Source organism: Apteryx rowi, unplaced genomic scaffold, assembly GCF_003343035.1.
Source record: "Apteryx rowi isolate R43461 unplaced genomic scaffold, aptRow1 scaffold_139, whole genome shotgun sequence".
NCBI lineage: Eukaryota > Metazoa > Chordata > Aves > Apterygiformes > Apterygidae > Apteryx > Apteryx rowi.
In genome coordinates, this window is record NW_020447630.1 from 70,081 (window position 1) to 87,620 (window position 17,540).

The window sequence follows — 17,540 nt, forward strand, 5'->3', positions numbered from 1 at the left end:
TCCTCATACAAGTAGAATCATAGAATAACTTAAGTGTGAAGGCCTTGTAGATGTCTTCTGCTCCAGCCTCCTGCTGAAAGCCAGGCTAGCTTCAATATGAGAGAAGGATGCTCAGAGCTGTGTCCAGTTAAATTCTGAATATTTCCAAGGATGTGAATGCCACAGCTTCTCAAGCCTGTCCTAGGATTTCACCACCCGCACAGTGAAGAATTTCTTTGTAGCTGGAATTTCCATTCCCTAGCCTGACTCCATCTTCTTTATAATCACTCATCAGATGATGGAAGACAGCAATCAGGCCCCCCTGCCCCTTCCCTTAGCTTTTGCTTCCCAGCTGAGCAAACCCTCAGCCTTTCCTTGCTCCTCAGGTGCCCTAGCCTCCTGCAACACTGGCAGTTTGTCAGTGTCTGTCTTTACTGGGTGGGCCTCAAACTGGACCCTGCAATTCTTCTGTTCTGAAAGACTGCACATTGACCAATCACTAGTAAAACCTAGAACAGTTAGCAAACATTTTCTTCCTACCCCTACCAAAATAATACATGTCCCTTAGAACACCAACTGTGATGATTTACATGGGCAACATTCACTTTAGAATAGGGGAGGGGTGAAGGTGGAACAGAAACAACACCAAGAGCCATGTAGCTCATCTGTATTAATAAGATGTGATGTGTGATCTCTACAAAAATCCTCACATATCTCAGAAGGTAAGATGATCAAAGTCCCGTGTAGATGATACTTCTCATCATTTGTAAGTTATTATGAAGTCATAGAAAGCTTGTCATGCTATGTGGGAATGGGAGCACCATATAGCTGGCAATGTAGCATTCTTCCTAGCAAAGAAGAGCCAAATATGAGAAATAAACACCATTCAAAAGGTTTTGTGTATTTCAGTCCCAGGCAAGGGATTTGAGCACAATTTCCTGAATTCTCCCATATACTGAGGAGTCAAAGCTGTTAAGCACTCTAATACTTTCTAAATTGGTAAGACAAAGAATGGCTTTGATAGACTATAGAAGAAGCTACCCTGATATGGGTTATTGTTGAGTTGGTCCTTAGCTACTTCAGTTAAAAGATGTCCCAGAAAAATTCTCAGTATTTTCCTATTTAATGCTTCATTTTTATAGTTGTCCCAGTTTTCCAATCAAAACCAAAATGCTGTTTTACCAGGGGAAAGAAGTGCATTGTTTTAAACACTGGACAAGCTTGAACTGAAAGAGAATTTCAGGGAGCCTCTTTTTATCTTTACAAAGGAAATTACTCCAAATAAAGTACTACTCCAGATGAAACTGCCTCATAAAGGTAAGGTGCCCAGTACTAAAGTGTTAGGTTTAGATTAGTAATAGATAGATTAGTAATGTGCAGTGACACACCTTGGACAGATACTTTCTCCAGTTCCACCTGGGCATGGGCATGCAGTGAAGACACAAGCCGTAATTCCAGGAAATATCACATGAGATGTCTATACTTTATTGATTTTGATTTTAGCTATTAAGGTTCTTAAGGTAGGAGCATGTTTTACTCTGTTCCACATAGCACTAAATAAAGATCTTTCATAAGAATTCACTTTAGCCAATTAACATCCTTTTTATTATCCAGTTTCTACCCAACTTGGAAAGCCCAAGAAATATTTGAAACTTAGGAGTCTCTTTTGATAGTTTAAAACACTTAAAAATATATTATAAATGAAATACAGCACATTTTCTGTTTCCAGTAGCTAAGGAATTAGCCCCTCGATATGCAAATGTAGCGACTTCAACTCATTTAGAAACCTCAGTGTTGTACACTTGCAGGAGATGTATATTCAGAGAGTGATTTGGCTTGATACTTTTCTATTGTTATTCTGAAAGGACATATATACATGTATAAAATCAAACAACATTTCTTCTTGACACTGTACTGTGTATAGTAACATTTAAAAAATAACTGGAATACTACGGAGCAGTGGACTATTCACTCCTTATAGACACTATGCTATAAGGAAAAGTTTTGCTCTGAATTTTACATGTAAATAGTCAAATTATGCAATTGATAGGAGCAACACTGCATACATTCTAACGAGACTGAATGAGACCACGATGATAAATGGAACTAAAGGGATGCCATCAACTAGAACATTATTCTATTTTAAAAACTGAAAGCGATTGCAGATATACCTCTGATCTCAAAATTGTCCTACTAGTTTTTGTGGCATTGCTATCCTAATGTATGCAGCTTTGGTTTTTTATGCTTCCTCTCTCCTATTTTCACTTTAGTTCTGTGTGAACATAGAACCCTTCTAAGTGACAAGAAATGTGGGGAAATCCATGAAACTAGCTATATCTGAAATGGTGTGCAGTGAATAAAATCAATGGGGAAAAAGACTTTTAATTCCTTTAAAAGTTCATTTTTTTCTTTGGTTTTCCCATGCTAATTAACATGACAGTATCTGCCATGCCTAACCATCTGGATTCTATTTTAAATTCAAGTATTAGATATCCAGACATAAGGAATCTTAGGAGGGTATACATTTTCTGGTGAAATGTTTATTTTTTTAACAAAATAATTAAGATATTATATAAAATCAAACAGAAAATAATCATTAGGGAAAAAAGATCTTTGGCAGCCCCTTTTATCCAGCAAAATCTCTAGACTGACAGATTCTGAGCCAAATTCACATAGAACGTAATTCCATTTACCTCATTTGAATTACAGTGGGGTGTACTGGGACCTAAGCTAGTGAATATATGTATGTATGTAAGTATGTATATTTGTAATAATTTAATGTGGCTTCCCTCCTCTCACAATTGAGATGCACAACCTGTGGAGGACATCTTTGTTAACTGGCACTTGAGCCTGTATGTAATACTTGATAGCTCAGTGGTACACTTCTCTTCATGCTGTTCGCATGCATTCAGTATTACATGTCTCAAAATATTTTTCATGAATTATCAAACTCTGAAAATCATGCACAGTAACATTTTTTTGAAACATAACGGGAAACATTTTCTACAAGAAAAATCAGGGCACCTGTGCCAATGCCAGTATTATAACAAAATGGGCCCCATTTTAAGTTATGCTGCTACAGTTACCCTGTGGTGATGAAGGATAACCACACACTGGGTTGCATTAGCAAGAGTGTTGCCAGCTCTAGACTAGTATGTCCAGTTTTGACCCCCCCTCACCACCATCACAGTATAAGAAAGACAGTGACACACTGGAGAGAGAGGACCACAAAGATGGTTAGAGGGCTGGGACATGTGATGTACACACACAGAGAGGCCGAGGGAGCTGGGCTCGCCCAGGCTCCAGAAGAGAGGGCTTAAGGTGGAATCTAATCACTGTCTTCCATCACCTAATGAGTGATTACAGAGAAGATGGAGTCAAGCTCTTCTCAGAGGTAAAGGGGAAAAGGAAAAGAGTAAACAAACACAAGCTGCAGCAAACAAAATTCCAACTAGATACATGGAAGAAATTCTTCACAATAAGGGTGGTGAAGCACTGGAATGGTTACACAGAGGAGCTCAGGGATCCCCCTCCTTGGAGATATTCAAAGCTCAATTGAACAAGGCTCTGAGCAACCTGACCTAACTTTAAAGTTAGCCCTGTTTTCAGAAGGTGGCTGGATGAAATGACCTCTAGGAGTCCCTTTAAAGCTACATTTTTCTATAATCCTTTTGCATTGCAGTAGTATTGTGTAGAAACTCTCTTGTGAGTTTTAAACTAGTTAGCTTGGACAGAAGGCAATCTAGCTGCAGCACCATGGTCCTAACTGTGCGATAATCTCAAGCATGTTGGGGGATCGTTCTGAGCATCTTACTGCTGTACTATTTGGCAACAGAAACCAGCTATTTTAAACACTTTCATTATGTTTACAGTATCCTGCAGTCAGTGAAGAGAAGGCATAACAATGGAAAGAAAAACAGATGCCATCTGCATAGCAGAGACTCCTACATGCCTTAATACTCCTTTTCTGAACAGATCACCCTTACAAGATTTCCAAACAGAGTAATGAGTGCGCTGGTTACAAATCTGACACCATTTACGTGCATTTTTCTTTGATATTCTACCTACTGTCAGAGCTTGATTTGTTTAAGACAGCTGACAGGAAATAACAGTTGAGCTATTTGAAAATAAGGTGTTGCTGGCAAACTGAAACAGAATGTTATGAAGGTAAGTGAATCTGGTCTGAGTGGCAGTCTGCTCACCAGTTACACATAAAGAGAGATGGTGAGTCCTGTTCACAAAAGGTGACATCTAGACCCCCAAAAGAATACTGTCCAAATGCAAAAGACACCATTAACTGCACAGCTGTACACTGATATGAAAAGCAGGAGACCGAGACAGGTGAGATGCTAATATTTTGTATATTCACCTACTGCATTTAGAGCTCCCTTTTTTCCACTTGTGGATTTAAAACAGGTCAAATGCAGCTTAGTTAAAATAAGGAGAATTCTGCTCTGTAAAATAAAGAATATGCATTTTCTAGAATCAGAGGGGGCCATAGTAATAGCTTACCTTTCCTTTCAGCATCAGCCTAGCATGACTTATGAAGAAGCACCCCAGTCATTCACAGATCTATAAATCCCCTCAAAGATAGCATCACTACAGGATCCTTCAGAATCTGCACAAAGCAATTTACTTCTGTTGGCCTGAGAGTTAAAAAGGAAAATGTCAAATAGTATCTGGTGCCTTCATATCTGTACAAGAAAGATATCACAAATGCCCTGCAGAGAGCTTTCAACATGATCAGGAAATGGAAAAACATACGTTTGATTTTATCTTTATTGTTGGTGGTGCCTGGATACATTTTGTGATGGAATTTTCTAGTGTGTTACTTTTAAATGAAAATAAATATGTATCTTGTCCCATTTTTTACAGATAGCAAGGACCTGAGATACACCATCAGCTGTCCAAGAGGAAGGATTTCAAGAATCCGCATAGATTCAAAATACAACAACAACCCACATGTCAGAGAGCAGTGACTTCCAGTTGGAAGTGCAGTTCTGAGGAATCGATCCCTCCTGTGCCTTTGGAGCAGCTCAAAGGACCACTTCATTTGTAAGGCTGCAGCAATGGCTGGGGTTCCTGGAAAAAGGCAAAAACTACCAGGGTCAGGGTGTGAGCAGGGAGGGGTATGTGTGGAATCTAGTCTGCAAAACCACCTTCTTGGGATTAGTACTATTATTCTTACAAAAAGCAAAGTTTATCCTCCAGTTTTACATGCCATGAAAATGGTGCCCATTAAAGACCCAAAGGCCCTATCAAATGCTAGGAGCAAAGTCACCTCTCAATTCCATGGCTGTATGTACTTCTAAACAACCAATCTCTATGCTGTATTCCCTAGAGCTCTTCCCTATACACAACTCATACTAGCACCAAAGGGAAAAAAAGCCTACTGGACGGTTGAACACCGCTACCGGCTGCATTCATTGTAACTCAGATTTTCGGTCAGAAATCTGTACGTGCTTGTGAGGTGCAGACTACCATCCTAGAACAAAGCACATAACCAGACCCCCAGGGCCCTGACCACAAAAATAATCTGTTGAGAGGGGGAGAGCTGGCTACAGGGATGCTGCTTTATCTTAAAAAAATCTTGCTGCTGGCAAGGAAACATGAAGCAGCAGCAACACTATATTCTTCATGGGTCTCTGATCAATATAAAGCTTTACACCATGTGTGCTGAAACAGCTACATTAAGTGTTAAGTGTTATTCATGTTTTCATTATCATACATTCTAGTCCAATTACAAATATTTTGATGGAATGTCCATCTAATCTCTTAAGTCTGGTGCTTGTTGTTGTGTGTCAAGTCTTTATGGTTAGCAGCTGGTCAGCAGAAATGCAGACAAACATAGGTAAGATTTCAGTATTAAAAATGAAAGAACATTGCATCTTAAACAATACACTGCATTACACCTTAAGCAGTGCGATGGGTATGTCTGCAGCATTTAAACTTTCATTAGCCTCTCTGGGTGGGGAACCAGCAGAGAGTTCCAGCCCCAGAGAAGGAAAGAAGGACATGCTTGGATCCACTTTAGCTCCTCTGACTGTTCTGTTTCACAAGGGACAACAGTTTCAATCACAGTCATGGTAGAGAAATCTGCACATCATTGTATTTAACACACATGTATTTACCTCATTAAAATGGTTATTTTGAGACCAAGCCTGACTGACATACCACAGACTGGCAACATTATATTTACAGGAAAATAGTTACTTTACATGTTTAGAATGTCTCTAAAAGAACCAAGTAGAGATACACAAAATCACAGGTAAATTAAAAGCTTATAAGACTAATTTTTACAGCTATCAAACAGTGTTCTATGGAAAAAAGGCCCACCATGTTTTGTAACATAGTTTTAAGCTAAAAGTGATATGTTTTCTAGTAACTGAAACAGTTTTATAATTTGAAAGAAAAAATCTGTTTTCTTACCAATGTTATTACCATCAATGCTCTGAGCACACTTCCAATTATTTTTTTCATTTAACTCCTTACAAACACCTAAAAGAAAAGAAGCTCTAAACTCAGTCCTCTGGATAATTTTAAAAAGGACTCCAATCTGTTCCAAGATGAAAATATTATGCACTACATAATACGAAGGCGGTGGCAGCAGCTGGGGGTTCCCTATCATAGGTTTGTAAACACATTTAATCTAATTGATGAGCTTTTGTTTAAACAAGCATCAATATGCATCCTGCGATGCATACGGGTTGCAAAGATTCTCGGTAACATACAGCCCAAGTGATCTGCCTGGGAGGATAAAACAACTTTTATGCAACTGAAAATATGAAATATCTTCATTAATACTATTTTCATACAAATAATATTTTATAATGTTGTAGCTGTATTTGTTCTGGTTCCCACTGAAATCTATATTAAAATAGCCACTGAGCTGAATGGGAGGATGACGGCCATTGTGAATAAGTGTTTGCACTCTGCTTTGGAACACATTATTTTAACAATTCATTTGAAATAAGCCATTACTGCAAGCAACTTATGTAATCTTATATAATCAGGTACGTATAATCGCAGTTATACATCTCATGTTGTCACCTGCAGTCACACTACATCTTGAAAATATAACTGAATGCTTCATGTGATCTTCCTTTGTTGCAAACATCTTTCTTGCATGTTGCTCAGAACTGAGAAGAAAACAATTCTTTCACTTCACAGTTATTAAAAATGAATTAGATTTCACAAATATATAGTCAGAAAACACCTGGCTCGACCTCATTTGGTCAAATACAAATCTGTTTTTTCAGAATGCAATGGAATGTGATTTTACATCAAGTTGCCGTTAGGGAAAGTCTATGTCTAGTCCATGTCACTGATATTCACAGTCATCTTTATTAAATTAGCAGTAAGAATACAGCTTCGGAAATACAGATATTAAACCTTGTTTCCTTTTTTTCTTCAAGTATCATTTAAAGGTGCTTGGAGGCACCATGTGTGTCAATAATGTTAACTGGCAAACTGTCTTTTTGTCAATACTTGGCCTACAGGAAGCTTTCCTCCAAATATATAGAAAATTCCAATTGAAATGTATTGTGACTACATTTCACAGAATTCTGCATTTCTCAGGAGTACAGAAGAGAAATGCTGCCTGTCCTCACATGTTACAGAAACAGATAAAAACAATAAAATAAGTCCCCAAATGGTAAGATCTAATGCATGTTATTGTCCAGTAAAATAGCAGAAAACAGCTAGTTGAGGGAAAAGGAATGGGGGCTCCAATTTACCACAGTGCCTTGTTCTCTATGAAAATGCTGAATACATGCTTAATTACAGGGAACATGATTAATACTGGACAAAACAACTGAATGGCAGTTTTCATTCCCACTAGRACCTCAGTCTAAGAAAATTCATTGTAAAACTTCAGTAACTCAGGAGGACATACAACATAGTAAAGCAGGGCTCTTTCCTATAAAGAACTCAAAGGAAGAACACTTCAGACAGAAGTATACTATTTACAATGATTCTAATCAGAGAACTTTTTTTTTCCCTAAAATCCTTTGTAGTTAATTGCAAATTCACCAGGAAGTTGCTTCCAAAACCTCCTTACAGTTCTATTTCCAGTTCTATCTGCAATTCCCTCAGAAAGCAAAAATCTTCAGCATAGTTTGTGCCACCTCTACAGATAAATTCAGCATCTCCCTCTCCCTGCTAAGGCAGAAGTTGCTGTGAGCTCCCTGCACTGCAGTGCAATGCAGCCCAAGCACCAGCAGCACCAATTGTGTTTGTCTGGGTAGGTTTCCCTTGTGTTGTACTAACCTCTGCAATCCCCCCCCACCAGCACAGATACGCTCATCAGCATCCTAACCCTTTACGGGAAGGAGAGCAGGATACTATCAGTCACCGAGGAGCCTCTGGATGATCTCAGCATCTTTCGATGAGATGATCTCCCCCCTCCCCGCCTACCTTTATATTTTTCTTCCCCGTCTCTTCCTTCTCTGCTTGCCCTCCTCCCCTTCTGCACAGATGCGCTGTGGCCACCCCAGCCAGCATGACTCAGCTCCCACCCTCGCCCCCCGCCCACCCACAGGGCTCACCGGGTTTAGGCACCCAAGACTCATCGATTTCCCCCGCGTCACCCAGCCTCGATGTTCCCGGAGTGTCCTGCCTCCGCTCAGGACTGCCTGAGTCCTCCAGCTCCTCTGCCTCTTTGCATCCCTCAGACTCCTCTGCCCTGCAATCCTCATTAAATAAGGAGGGGATCGCCTCAGAAAACCTCACCACCCTCTAGGCTTTTCCTAACCCCAGGACCTGGACTAGAGTTTTCCCCACTGTGATTTCACTAAGGGATATGTCAAGAAATCAACCTTTCGCCATGCTCCCCTCCCCACATACGGCACGGAGGGTTCTTAGGATCTAAATCCAAAGCACCAGGAAAACAATAACTGAGCGTGTTTTGGAAAACTCCCTTGCTGAAGCTGTAGGGAAGGGAGTCCCCCCTTCCTCCCCCTTATGGATGGTGAATGCTAAACTATTCTCCCAACGCAGTCAGTGTGAGTCACGATCCTTGCAGGCAAACTATAGTGAGAAAATGAACATAGTTTTCAAAAGCACTGAAATTGTTTTTTTTTTTTTTTTTCTGTTGCATAGTCTGAAACACTGCCTGTTCTCTTCTAAACGCATCTAAGAAAGTGCCAGTTCCTTACGGAGCTGGAATCTTTACATCCTTCCTGCATCTTTGATTTTCTTTACCATCCTTACCGCTAGGACCTTTGCAAGCTTGTTTCCTTCATGCATCTGGAGCCACTGTGGACCTAAACACCCCTGGTTTTTGCTCCCCTAGCGTGCAAAAGTTGTGCCAGCCTTAATATCCTAGTCAGCTTCAAAAGCAGAGATTAGACATTCACACCGCCTCGAATCTGTACAACCTGGTCCCTGTGCAAAAGAGTAAGCGAGCTCTGGAGAGGGCTGAAGTGAGCAAGCAGCAGCTGGGCACAGGCTGCTCCCGCTCACCGCGAAGATACCCCGCACTCCCTTTAATGCTCGACCTGCCCCAAGAGCTCCCCCCCGACCCCCTCCCCAGCAAGCAAAACCCCTGGTAGGTCCTGTGGAAAGGCTGAAGGCCTCCTCTGCCGCACGCGTGCAGAAAAGGAAAAGTTGCCCGGGAGCAACAGCGGCCGGCAGCAGCCCCTAACTCCGCGGAGCATCACTTACCGGCCGGGCCGGGCCGGGGCCGCGGCGCCGGCGCGGGAAGAGCGGCGGCCGCGGGGCTGCGGGGCGCTCCCGGCTCCCGGGCGCTCGCGGCTGCCTCCTGCCTCCTGCCTCCTGCCTCCTGCCTCGGCGCGATGCTGCGGGAGGGAGCGAGGATGCTCCCGGAGAGTCGCCAAGCGTGACGGACCGGAGGAGGGGCGGAATAAAGTGGCTGTGCGGGCTTCACGTCGCAGTCCGCTCTGCCTCTGCCTCTGCTGCAGTGCCGGAGAGCGAGCGGGCGCGGCGCGGCGCGGCGCGGGAGGCAGGCAGCCACGGTCAATAACTGACGGCGTGGGAGGGCGGGGAAGGCGATCCCGCCACCGGCAGCAGCCGGAGCCGGGGCGAGAGGCAGGCACGGAAACCAGCACGTCGGCAAGGCTCCAAAGCCTCTGCAAAAGCAAGCTCCATTTTCCTGAGAGAAGGAAAAATAAAAATAATAACCTCCCCACACACGCACTTTATTTCAGAAGACAGTGTTTCACGAGAGGCAGCAGCAGGGGAGGATGCATGAAACGGCTTGTTTTGTAAGGGGGTGCAACAGGCCCTGGGCCACCACCTTGCTCCCCTCCCGGAGCACTTGCGGGGAGCACCCTGCAGCAACAGGGCAAGCGGCGTGTCCGGCACCCGCAAAGCCTGCGAGCTCCCATGCGGGCAAGACCTGGTGCAGGAATCCCAGCAAGCGAGGTTTACTTTCCTGAGTGGCAAACTTCCTACGAGAATCATGAAGCATTAAAACAGATTGCCTAGGGAGGTGGAGCAATCACCATTACTAAAGGCTTTTAAGAAAAAAGTCGGAAAAACATATGTTTAAAGGTCTTGGGGCAAATGGATAGACAAGTCTTTTTTTAAACTTATGTTCTATGAGCAATAGGAGGTTACAATATTTTTTACCATTATGTAGTGGCATTTACAGACCTCTAAGTGATATCATAACTTTGTTGCACTGGACACTAACAGCCACTGTGGAACAAAAAGCATGAAGAGAGTTCCTCCTTTATGGCTATATACATTTACATCCAATTGCATTAGCAGACAGTGTGTAATGTGGTACAGAGAGTGGTATCACCAAAACAAAGACAAAAGAGAAAGCGAAAAGAGCAGACAAGATTCTGTATTAAAACTACTTTTCAAAATGAGCAAATTCTCCACCAGTTCCATTAACAGACATGGGCTCTGGGTTTACCTCTCCAAAACATGTTAAACTACAAATCATACCTGTAGTAGGAAGCTAGGGTAATGGGCAGACACCACCACCCACCACCCTGGGCTCTGAACATGCCTAGCGTGTGGCTTCTACAGAGTAATTTCTGCTAGCTCATCTGTCTTTGAGTCTTCCTGCCAATACTTGTGAGCTTACAGGCTATTTGTGCTATACAAACAAGAATTAAAGTAAGATGTTTTTCCCACCCATTTACCATTGACTATCTAACTACAATAGGAACCTTTCTCTATGTCATGTGCATCAAAAAGTGTATTTTATAAAACATATTTTATGGAAATAAATTGATTAGAACAGCAGACATGCTCCTTACAATTCTTGAGCAAATATAGCAACTGAAAAAAACCACAGTCATTTAGGTTTTGAACAGGAAAGACTAAAATACAAAGGAAAATAAATCATGGTAATCAAATCACAAAGCACAGACAGCCTCCACTGATAAAGGGCCACTACAGCAGCCACCTTCTTCCTCATCTACCACATTAGAGGGAGAGAAGTCCATGTAACAGATTTAAAGACATCTCCTAGAAAACAGGCATATAGACTAAAGCATAAACACAAGAACCTTATCTACAAAACCACAATCTCTTGGTAGAAAGAAGACCAAGGCAGAGGAGCAAATAAGCAATGTGATAGCAAAGAAACTCAGCAGTGATACATACAAAAGTGCACACTGGAGGAAAAAAAGACTGTTTTTATACCTCCACAGCAGTGGATACAGTCCTGATCTAACTGGACAGGCAAAGGAGAGGTAAAAGGTTGTATATCAGGTGGATGGTTCTGCCTAAGTGGTATTACATGTGCAATGCATCTGGAAGTGTTAATGGGGGGGACAGAGGGTGCTACAGCCCACTAGGACACCTCAGTAAACCTACACCTGCCCTTATTAGATTGTAATTGAATTATGTTGAATTTAAAATAGTTAGAAAACTGGTCAGCGTGTGTAGCTTTAATCCCCCCAAAGTGAAATATATTGTAATAGACAAAAAAGGACTACTAAAAAAGTATTGCAATTTATTAAAATAAATGAATGATATGGGCTTATATTGGAATATTGAGTGTGCAGTTTCATGATCAGATTAAACTATAGGAAGACTGTGTTGCAAATGAAAAGAATGCCTCTTACACCCATCTGTATGCTCCACCACTTTCTTAGCACCAGCTTTATTGTTTGTGTGGCTTCAGAGTAAGCTGGACTGGTGAGCAGCTCTGACTGAAAAATAAGCTTGGCAACCAGAGAGAAGTATGCTAAAGCCTAATGAGTTTTCAGTGAGATCAGTGCCTGACTCACCTGTCTCAGTCAGACGGAGTTAAGCCAACCATGGAACTGCAGCGTGAGTATAGGCCTGATCGTGGCAGCCCAGAAAGGGTGAGAGCGTGGGAGGCATCATTGCTGTGGGAGCATGAGGCATCATTTAAGTGAAACTATTTAGCTTCTCTTGCTATATCTTCCATGCATGAGGAGTATTTGTCTTCCCCCAAATGTCCCCATTACAAGTTGACTGGAAGCAGCTCTCACTCCTTCGACCACGAAACACATCCAGAGGTGGATTGCCTGCAAACAGGCAATTCTGATGGAAACAAAGTCTCTTAAATGTGAGAGTTTTATTGAGACTACCTGTATCTTCCCTGTTCCTGGGTCACAGGGCTTAAACCTTCCTGAAGTTTGCTGTCAAGAGTACTCTTTCATATCATATATAAAATTTATCACGCATACATTCAATTAAGCTCGTGAATTCTGATATTCTGTCAGTTTTCTGAAGAGACTACATGACACATCTGGACAGATTTATTTACAGCTCTCACAGACCCAATAACAATATTTTGCTAGCAGCTACTGGAGACAGGATGCTGCATCAGATGATGCTGGAATATGACTGGCATGCGTTGCATCCCATTGCAACAGGACAGAACAGAGGCATTGCTTCGAGGTGGATGCAAAGACAACAACACGTAAGAATCTCTGGCTTTTGTAAAGGAAGTGAAAAATGCAGACCTGGTAATCCTTCCAAATCACACATTCCATACGAGTTTTAAAAGTACAAGACAAATAAACTTCTGTGACAGAACAGGACTGTCTTTGCATTTTTTTATTTTAACTTGCACCTTGAATGTTTGTTCATGTAATCAGACATGAGCTTTGCTCCTCCACTATTTTCTTCCCAGTATACAAATATAGTTATATCTGGCTACTGAACTAAAAACAGGTCTTTAACCAGCAACAGAATCAGGGTCTTTCTCACTGTGCTGTATGTTCCTTTGAACAAAGCCCACATTCATCATGGACTCAATCCTGCAAGTACTTTCATTGACTTAAACGGAATTGATTATGGGAAATCAGTAGAAATCATACATAAAGTGTTCGTCTGCATAGAAATGCTAAGAGTTAATCCTAAACAAGGGATCAGTTAGTCCACAAGGACCTCTGAGTTGTGCTAAACAGGCCACTTCAGTATCTGAAGAATTCTAGTATTTTACTGTGTGCAGTGCAGACTGTACCCACAGTAGTATATTTTAAACATGTGTATAAACATTTGAGACTACATGTGTGTACAGTGATCTAACACAGTGTGATCTAGTCCTGAGTGAGACATTTGAATACCACTTTATTTTTAAAGAGTAACAGCAGGAAAATTCCACCTGAAAGTGTGAAAGGAATTCACTACAGTTTTGGGTGACATAAGCAGAATCCCCCCCCTACAATTTGACTAAGATAAAAAAGAGATATTATATCATCTAAAAAATTTTCATTTACCTCGAATTTTTTCCAAACTCACAGTTTCAAACCAAACAGGCAGAAGGTATTAGAGACAAGCATAACTTTACAAGAATATACTGACACTGCTTTACTATGCAAAGCTCACCATGCACTATAAAAATAAAACTTGCATTTTGGGGTTGGGATTTAAATGAAATCAGGAGGGAAAATGAAGCACAACGTCTGAGAAAAATAATTCACAAGAGCAGGAACTGGAGCATGATCAAAGACAGCTCCATTACTAGTCTGCTGTATTAGACAAGCAAAATGTTTCCTCAATAGTTTGGTTTCATAATGCAGATTCATAAAGCTTACTCTACAGTTTTCTTTAGTTATACATGAGATCTTGTCTGGATTTGATCCTAAAGAACGTGTATAATAATGTTTTGCCTCACCTATTTGGAAATATTAGACAAATAAAAAAGTGAAAGGTAAAAATCAGCGTTAGCTGCCAAATGAAAATCACTTTTTAGATCAACCTATATAGTACTGAATCATGCACCTAATATAGGCCAGTCCCTCTTTTCCTGTGGCCTCATAAAACAACAGCAACAAAATCTTAGGTGAAGGCTGCCACTGATCAAAAGGTCTTCTACCTGTTCTAAAATTAAAGATGAAGAGTCACTAAGTAAATCTTCACATGATGTAAGCAGAAACAACAGTATCAGCTGACTAAGTACTCTACCAAGAAGAGGGCTATTAATACTTGAATTCTCTTGGTCATGGTACAGATCTCAAACAAAAGATATTTCTCCTTCCTGACRTTGCATTTTTTTATTTTGTCTAAATTTCAAAATCTGCTGACAAGAATGAGTGTATTCCTGGACAATAAGCAACTTAAACACACATCTCCTAGGGGTCAGAAGGCCACTGGTTTGGAGTTTTTTGACCTGCTGTGCTCACCTTGAGCAGATCATTTCCTCAAGCCTCTGCTTCCTTGTCTTTTCTTTGCCTGTCTTGTTTATTTAAGAAGTTGTATCTCTAAACACGAGGAATTATATGATTATACTGCGTGCAGCACTGATCTCAGAATTAGAATTGCAATCCATAGTTCTCTGCTTCTAAGTACAACAAAAGATTTAGGCCTTATTTCCACAAGGACTATGACATGATCTTAACTAAACTCTATATTCAGTTGAAGTTTCTGGGAATACCCCTTATATAAAAAAGTCCCACTCAATGCTGTAAATCTTTGCTGGATCAAGACCTAAGTTTGCAACAAGATAAATACCATTTTTCTGGATGGCAATGGCAACTTAACTGAAACAATTTTTATACTGATTAGATTTATACATGTGTGTGCATGTGTGTGCATGTGTGTATACTGGTACATTGAATCTGAGATGAGTCCTGAATCATATTAAGCACGTAATTTGAAATCTCCTTCTCTTTCAAATATTCTGTGTTTGATTCTGTTTCTGTGTTTGATTACTCTTGTTCAAGTGATTTTGGTGCTGTCATGTGCCATTTGGAGAGGATTTTTCTTATAGGCATTCATAGTGCTAGAGCACAGATCATACTAGCACATAAGCTATACTGGTATGTATCTACAGCTATCACAGGGTAAGAGTGTATAGGGGCTTTATAGACAAGAGCAAGCAACTGTCCCTTTTACTGAGGACAGCATGCAGACGTTAGGAAGAAAAATTACTGACCAAAGGAATCAAATATGAACTTAATCCAGAGAAAGGTGAGTTATTCAAAGACATAAAAGTGAAAGGTGACGGCGAAAAGTGCAGAAGATCTCATAATTTTGAGTTATTGGGTGATAAAATGGTAGATGAATTTAAAAGTTGACAAACATGAGTCAATGTGTATTGGGAAAACAATCTGTTATAAGTACACAATGGTAGGACCCAGAACAGCAAAAACTACCTTGTTAGTATGTTACATTGAGTCAAGCATGTCATATTGAATACCTTCAGAGTTTTGTTTCTTAAACATATTTACCTTTTATTAAAAAAAAAACAAACTATTTCTATTGTGACATGACTGACTGGTGCAAGACAGTTTTAAAGGTGTTTTTTTCAGCTGTAACATGGCACATAGACTATGCCATGTTTTAATCAAAAGAAAAATTGTAACATACCTTTTCATCTTACTAAGCAGCACCTGCGGAAGTATCTGGAGGTTGCAAAATGAACTCATATTTCAGTAGATACTTATTTGCACCTGCATTCTGGGCTAGATAAATGGCTTGAAGGCGTAGCGAAATTATATCAGGACTATCGTTTAAATGAAGAATATCAGCAATAGTATCTCTTACAATTGAAAATCTGTAAGTGAACTGTGTAAATGATCCATTCTTTCAGTCATGAATCCATGAAACCCTCCTGCAGGTATTGCAGTCATGTGTATGATACCCCGATTGCTGAATCTGGCACACATATTTTAGGAATAATGCAAAGGTATGTAAATCAGAAGTGACTGAATGTTTATTATGGCCTAAATATGCATCTGAAGAGACTTGCAAGCACTGTTTATAGTGAGAAGCTGGAACATATCACACAGATGAAATGTGAGTTGATATTCTAGTTTGACAAAGAATTACAGAAAATAACTAGGTCAATGGGCTATGTCTGAACATTGTTATTTATTCCTCATTTTCTTTCTGAAATCTTTCAAAATAAGCAAGTGAAACAAGTGCATTTGTCCCACTAAATTTCTGGAAGAAAGCAAATTACTCCTGATACTAATACAAATTCCAGAGAAGACTTTGGGGTTCTTTTCATTGCATATATTGCTCCTTTGCTTGGAGCCATGTATAATCTGACCAGAGATCAGAATCAAGCCACAAGAAACTTAAGTTCTGATGACAAAACAGAAACTAACAGTTGAATAGATCTATATAAAATACATAGTGGTGGGAGTGGATGACTCACTGTGGACTAAAATAAAGTATTTTATAAGAAGTGGAAGAAAATAAAAATCAGTAAACATATCAGGTGTGCTTTGCACAGGCATTGTTCATTCTGGATAAAGTTTTTTGAAAGAACCTGAATTTCCTGAAATTGTTCTAACGAGCTTGGCACTTCTAGAAGTCTTTCCTTGATTTTTTAACACTCTGAGTATAAAAGACTTCAAAGCTTGGACCACTTTCTTTTCTATTCTATCTTCAGAGCCGTGTTGGCAGTTTTTGAACCTTTAATAGACCCATATCTAAAAGGCTCTTCCGGAAGCCCATTTCTGAAAGCATTCTCATTTGAGACAACCAAGTCTGTATCAGAAGCCAAGTCATCTGATGACTGAATGCTTTAGGAAGTCCCCCTCCTCTCCCCTCCTCCTCCCTTCCCTTGTTTTGGGAAGTTGCTGGGAGTATTTGAACTGTTTCTTTTAGTTACCATAGGTAATTTTTTAAAGAAAAAGATTGAAACAGTTGGAGAGGCTACAGATTTGCAAGATCTATTGGATTTTGCCAGAAGAGTCTCCAAAGGCAATGAGATTTTGTGTTAGCTCAAGGCCCTTGAAACAGATTGATATGAACTCTTACAAGTTGAACAGAGGAGAAGAGGCAGTTTCTGTTAGGACTTAATAAACACCAACTTCTTATCTAAATATTTTAAATGTTCATTTCCCAGAAATAGTAATATTTGTGGCTACATCTCTTTTTAAAACAGTAGGTCATATAATGGCAAGAACAAGAATGTTGCATAAGCTGGTCTATGGCAATATAATAAGGTTTTGATGCTATATTAGCAAAAGGGTTAGATTAAAAACAGCTCCAATGGCTTCCCTTGATAAAAGTGTGTTCTATCTGGGTTATGTTCTTATCAAAGGCTAACAATACTAAATTACTGAGAAAGAAAATATTTGATTGCAGTGATTTTAAATGTCAGAAATTTTATTTACAAAGGGGACACTCTTCTACTTGATCATAAGCTTAAA